At 44.3% G+C, this 6000-nt stretch overlaps 1 pseudogene; it reads right to left on the bottom strand.

Annotated features, from left to right (window-relative positions):
- Nucleotides 1–4365: 4365 nt before the first annotated feature.
- Nucleotides 4366–6000, bottom strand: part of LOC108716169 — a 68001-nt pseudogene continuing 66366 nt past the window's right edge.

The following is a 6000-nucleotide window of genomic DNA, read 5'->3' as shown; positions in this document are numbered from 1 at the left end:
CTATAGAAGGTGTTGGCTCAGACACGGCTTCGGGAGTTTCCTCTTCATATTCTTCCCATCCAGGGGCTCTTTTGAGGATGGAGTCATCAGCAACAACAGGAATGATAGCAACCAGTCCTTCCTCCCTCTCTAGGGATATCTTACCCCACTCGTGATGGTACAACTCCGACACGTGAATGCTCTCTCCTGGCTCACTAAGAGTTTGAAACACGGTCACCTTGGGGCACACATTCTTTGTTGGCTCACTAGCCACAGATCGTCGGCTCTGACATCTGACCTGAGCCGGAAGGTCCAATGTGGAAACTCCATCACTGTCCACACTGGCAGAGATCCACTTTTCTAACAGGTCCTCCTCATCCTCCAGGATTGGAGGATCTCGGATGGTTGGTGCAACAGGCGCAATAGTCCCCAACCTGCCAAAAGAAAACTTCCTCCATTCCACATCAGAACTAAGGACTGGAAGTGGTGCAGGAACAGCTAGGGCTGTATAGACAGTCACTGTTAAATCCCCATGAGGTCCCATGCCACTGAGCAATACTTTGCGGGGCAAAGGATCATCTTTGGGGCAAATCGTCACAAGAGGCTCCTGGTCAGTTCCAACATTCTCCTCTGCTGAGGCATGGAACAATTCAGGATTTGAATTCACCTCCCACGAAACATCAGACTCAGCATAGCTAGATATGAACGGCTGAAACATTTCCTCCTCTGAGGATACAAGAGCAGCTTCAGGCCTGCAAGCTGCATCAGGCTCTAACACGTGCCACACCCCTTCTGGAAAGTTCTCTTGGGGTGTGCCAGGGACCCAACAGTCAGGATCCTCAACTGTTAGTAAGGGATCCAAATCTCCCCCTGGTACATCTGAAACTGGGGAAGACACTTTAAGAGGCAAAAGCGCAGGACACGCCAGAATATTTTGTTCACCCTCGGACTTTAGCAAGGGGGTAGTAGGAGTCACATCAGCCGCCCGGCAAGACGGCACTCTTTCGTGACCCGCAGTGGCGATCACAAGTTCCTCTCCCCCTGGTAGAATCAGATCAGTCTGCGAAGCACAATCGCACATGAGCTTAACCTCACTGAGTTTTAAGGCCGGCACTGTTGCAGACACTGAGACAGACTCGGGCATAGACACAAAGTCCATAGCAGGCTCAGGGACCGGTGTAGGGACAGGCTCTGGAGCGGAGTCAGAGACAAGCTTGGGTGCAGCTCCAGATATGGGGCCCGCAGCCGCTGACACCCCGGGGGCACCCTCTATCTCGTTGTAGATGAGAATAGTTTTGCCGCTCACCTTGTCCCGTATCCGGTCCACCAAGGGGGATTGATCAGCCCGCTTGAATGGTCCCATCCACAGATGAGCTTCACACTGGAAACAAACACTCTCCGGATCTTCCAAGGCGTCGGGTGCTTCCAAGTCGCACACTCCACAGCCCGGAATCATGGTTCCCCATTCACTTGGGGTAAAGGTTCCTTGGTATATATACTGCCACTCAGCCTCCACCCGGATAGGAACGGAATCAGCTCTCGCTCGAGGGGGCAAAGACTCCATGGGCAACTCTGGAACACCGGGTTCGGAAATCGGCTCCATAACAGAATTCAGGTCCCGGTCTACTAGCTCCGAAGATCCTAGCAGCATGAACGGCAAACAGGATATCCCAGCCAAGCTATCTTTTAAATTAGGACGTCGCGACATCTCCTCAATAACGCCTCTTAGAGGTGAGTGAGCACGCCCCTTATTTCTTCGCGGGCTTTCCGACTTAACCCCTTCTGGGCAGGTCAAGGACACAGGGTGTGGCGCAGCAGAAAATTTCTTAACAGCCACTTTTCCTGTGCGAGGGGGAATAGGTGGCGGTATAGCAAAACAGCTATCCACCAACGAGTCTTTTTCCTGGGCAATATTAGGACATTCCTCAACGGGCAAACTGTCACTACAGTCCTTGACATCATCAGCTAGGAACGGATTAAGCCCAGGGGTAGACACATTAATCTCATAATCATCAGACACTTTAGTACTGCAGCCCTCTTGTTCTCCCGATAAACTCGAGCAGTTGAAAGAGTCAGTTACACAGTCACTAAAAGGAGCTAGCGGAAACCCAAATGGAGGGAGTGTTGGCGGGCTCTGGTACCGACAAGGGCACCCTTCCTTCTGTACTCCCATCGGATAGACTCTAGAAGGCCAGGTGCTTTTCTGGGGCACTGCAGGAACCCAATATAAGAGCCGAACAAATCCCTTCTTGTCTGAGGGTTCTCTAGCTACATAAGCAAACGCATCAAATATAGAATTTCCCATTAGCGATTGATTCACAACGTCTATGGGACATTTCTCAGGTACATCATCGACCATAAATGTGTATTCAGGATCCGCTCCCATATCCAGGGACCAATCCCACATTGCAGCTTCAGATAGGGGAGCCATAATGTTTAATAAGGACAGAACCAAGCAAACAATACACTTCTCACTGGAATCAGTATGGCAGCACTGGGGGAATAAGAACTACAGACTTTCCCCACAGTAAGGTGCCTTTTTCCTACTGGGTCCGCACACGCAGCGCCTGTCACACTAGGCTGCGTGCAGTATAACAATTAATGGTTACAGTTAACCCTTTAGAGCCCCACGTTGGGCGCCAAAATGTAGCGCTATAGTAAACTGCCTCTTATATAGCAGTTATAGCTACTTTCCTTTGTGGACTCTCACCACAGATGAGCTCTCTTTCTCAGGGGCAAGCCCTCGCAACGAGGTGGAGGAAGGATGTAATGCAACTGTAACTCGGTGCAATAGCACAATGATGGGCGCCAGTAGTTCTTTAACCGTAAACCAAAAGAATATTTATTGAACAATAGAGCATGAAGATGATCAGTACAATTATCCACAATGGAGCATCAAATACCACAGCAGCATTAAAGGAGCTTATACTCACAGCACGCATAGGCTGAATCCCCACAGGCCAGGGAATAACAGCAGAGAGTAGTTGCAACAGGTGTGGGTATTAATATATCTTCAGTACTCAGGAACTCCTGGTTGCTCTTAGGGGAAACCTACCATCCCTAATCTCAACACTTTAGTCCCTCTCTGGGTCAGTATTACCCGGGAATCTTAATCCCACTAATCTCCTCGTAGGAGCCTTGAGCTGCTCAACTAGTTAACCTCTCTATCACTCCTAGAGTGATCTATGAACAAGTATAGCTATCTACTTACTAGGATGCTGGGCTCTAGGGTCAGCACTACCCATTCCCTTCCAGCCTGCTTGGTTGGGCTAAAGTAATGGACCTAGAGCACATGGCTCCTAAACCTTTTATACTCTGGCACAGCGCCACTCAGGTCACCGTGTGAATTGCAAGGGTTACATAAGACAGGAGCACAATACCCCTCCCAACTGTATTTTAGGACCCACTTAGGTATCCAAATAGCTAGGGATGGGCCTGTCAATAAAGTGTAAGGGTGTCTAAGATTTTCACATCCCTACACATGTATTTACAAAGACAGGGGTTTTTTAGTTATGATCATAAGATTGATAAGCCACCATACCACGTCAAGGTAAATTCCACTGATCTTTCCGTAGTAATGTTGGTCCCTAACTATTTACCTCCGGTTATAATATCAAATGCTAAAGCCTCCCAGCATAAGAGCATTACCTGAAATAAAGGTCTCGCGACCTGGTTTCCCTTGTCTTTGTAAATACATGCATCTGCATAGATTGCTTATGTGACAGGGGACCAGGGAATGTGCATTGAACAATCGTTCTTCTTTTTCTCTATGTCTGTAGTTAATTTGGCCAGATCAGTAGCACTTCCATTGTATTTTAGTACATTTTTATTTATCCATGGAGTGTTCCCACAACCTTTGCTTTTTGCATTTTGTATTGCAGAAGGGAAGGTAGAAGACTCAAAGGTTACTGAAGCGCCGGAAGATGGCGCCCGTGATCTCCACTGCTCTGACTCTGCAACGTGGGGTAATTACAAGATATGGGGCATTTACAGGTGTTAACACCTGTACGGGGGTAGCAGGGAGGTGGGAATGTGTCGGGTAGGGGGGTTGAATTCTCCTTTAAAGGAAAAATATTTGTTATTATTACATTATGGGTAAGCACCCCTTTTTTATTAAATCTCTGTAGGAGATTTAGATGGGACTCACCACCATTGAAGTAGCAGCATTACTTGTGGTGTGGCACTGGATTTTATTTTATTCTATTGACCATTACCTTGTTACTGCATTGTATCATGTTTGATATCTTCATCTAAATACTCTATACACCATAAAGACATTGTAGACTCTATACACATTTTCATATGTAACTTTTCTATACTACCAGTATTTATTTCCAATAATAGCCATTTGGTATATATTACTAACTCATATTGTTTCCTCTTTCTTTACACTGGCATCCCTGTATATCGATTTATTTGAAACTCTATAAAACTCTATACAAAGAACAGATAAGATCTAATTGTAATTTTAAGAGATATTTATCATGATATTTACCGTATGTTCACATTTAAAAGAAAATACCTTGCTTGAATGCTTTTGCTGCTTCTGAGAGCCACTGAAGAGTGTAACAGGAGCCTGATGTTCAGTATTACTTAAAGCATCTTTGACAGTGATCCAGAAATCAGGCTGTGATAATGCCAACAAGTTCTTCTCAACATGAGTAATACGCTGCTATCATACACCAGGAATTCTAATAGTAAATGAATATGGTTCATAATCATGTAAAGAAGGTGAAGGCCCATGATGTGCCCAAATGCAATGAATTAACCTTCTGGAGTTTTTCCATGAAAAATATGCCAGGTGAAATGTAACACGTCACAAACCTCATTAGTGCTGGTCTCCAATTTGGCAAAGCATCCTCTGCCATCTGTTCTGTGCAAAAGAGAATCAACAACTGTGAAAACAGGCAGATTTGATACACTGATTGATACAATGAGGGTGTACCAAACTTTACAGTGTCATTTAGAAGGTGTGTGAAACTTGCAGATGCAAAATCAGATAAATACTGCTAACATTGGCAGGATTATAACAGTCCCAATTCTCACTACCAACAATCATTTCAATATTCTTATTTATGTCCTTAGGTTGCAAGTTTGTGTACTCATAGTCAGGAGAAAGAAAAGTCAGATATGAGTCAATATCGCAACCACTACATTAAGCTCAATCTAGCACAACTGCATCAGATTTCATTCACACCATTTCATAAGCATTATTTATAAACTCAGTTTTCATGTTATCAACTGAGGAATACTACAAGGATTTTTTAAAGGGCATGTAAAGGCAAAATAATAAAATCCAATTTTTACTTTCTTTAATGAAAAAGAAACCCAAATATACTTTAATTAAAAAATGTGTGCCGTTTTTATAAGAACTCTGACTGTATGCAGTGAAATTCTCCCTTCATTTACTGCTGTGAATAGAAAATGTCAGACAGTCCCTAACTGCTTTGCAGGGAAACATTCATACGTATGAACAGCAGGGGGAGCCCCCCACCTTATTTCCCAGCTCTGCAGAACTCAAGCAGCTTTGTTTGTTTCCCTGTAAAGCAGTCGGCAACTGCATTGGATTTTATTTTTGCCTTTACATCCCCTTTACTGTTTCTAACTCCAGCTGCAGGGACAAAGATCATAGAGCCAGATTTAAACAGAAAAACTGGGATTCTATTTGGAGGATTATTTTGCTGCAGCCACTAGTTCTGCAGAGTTTGAGAAAGTTTGCATTAAACTATGCAAAAACTATAAAATCCACATTAGATTACATAACAACACAGGACCCAGTGCAGTCTGTATATTCTGATTATTAATCAGTCTTGCTGTATCAGCTTCTGACAGATATTATTTGACTTAATTTATAATTTATGACGATCCCTAAGCAGCCCAGACTACACTGAGCATGTGCACAGTCTTGGTTTGCAAAGATGTTTAACAAAGGTACAAGATGGTGACCCCCTGTGGCCAACTTTGAAAGCATAAATTATTTGTTCTATTAGGCTTGTGGTGCAGAAAGTTCATGTTTATGTT

The sequence above is a fragment of the Xenopus laevis genome, chromosome 5L (assembly GCF_017654675.1).
Source record: "Xenopus laevis strain J_2021 chromosome 5L, Xenopus_laevis_v10.1, whole genome shotgun sequence".
NCBI lineage: Eukaryota > Metazoa > Chordata > Amphibia > Anura > Pipidae > Xenopus > Xenopus laevis.
The sequence above is the reverse complement of the archived record's forward strand: the minus strand, read 5'-3'. Positions and strand labels throughout refer to the sequence as shown.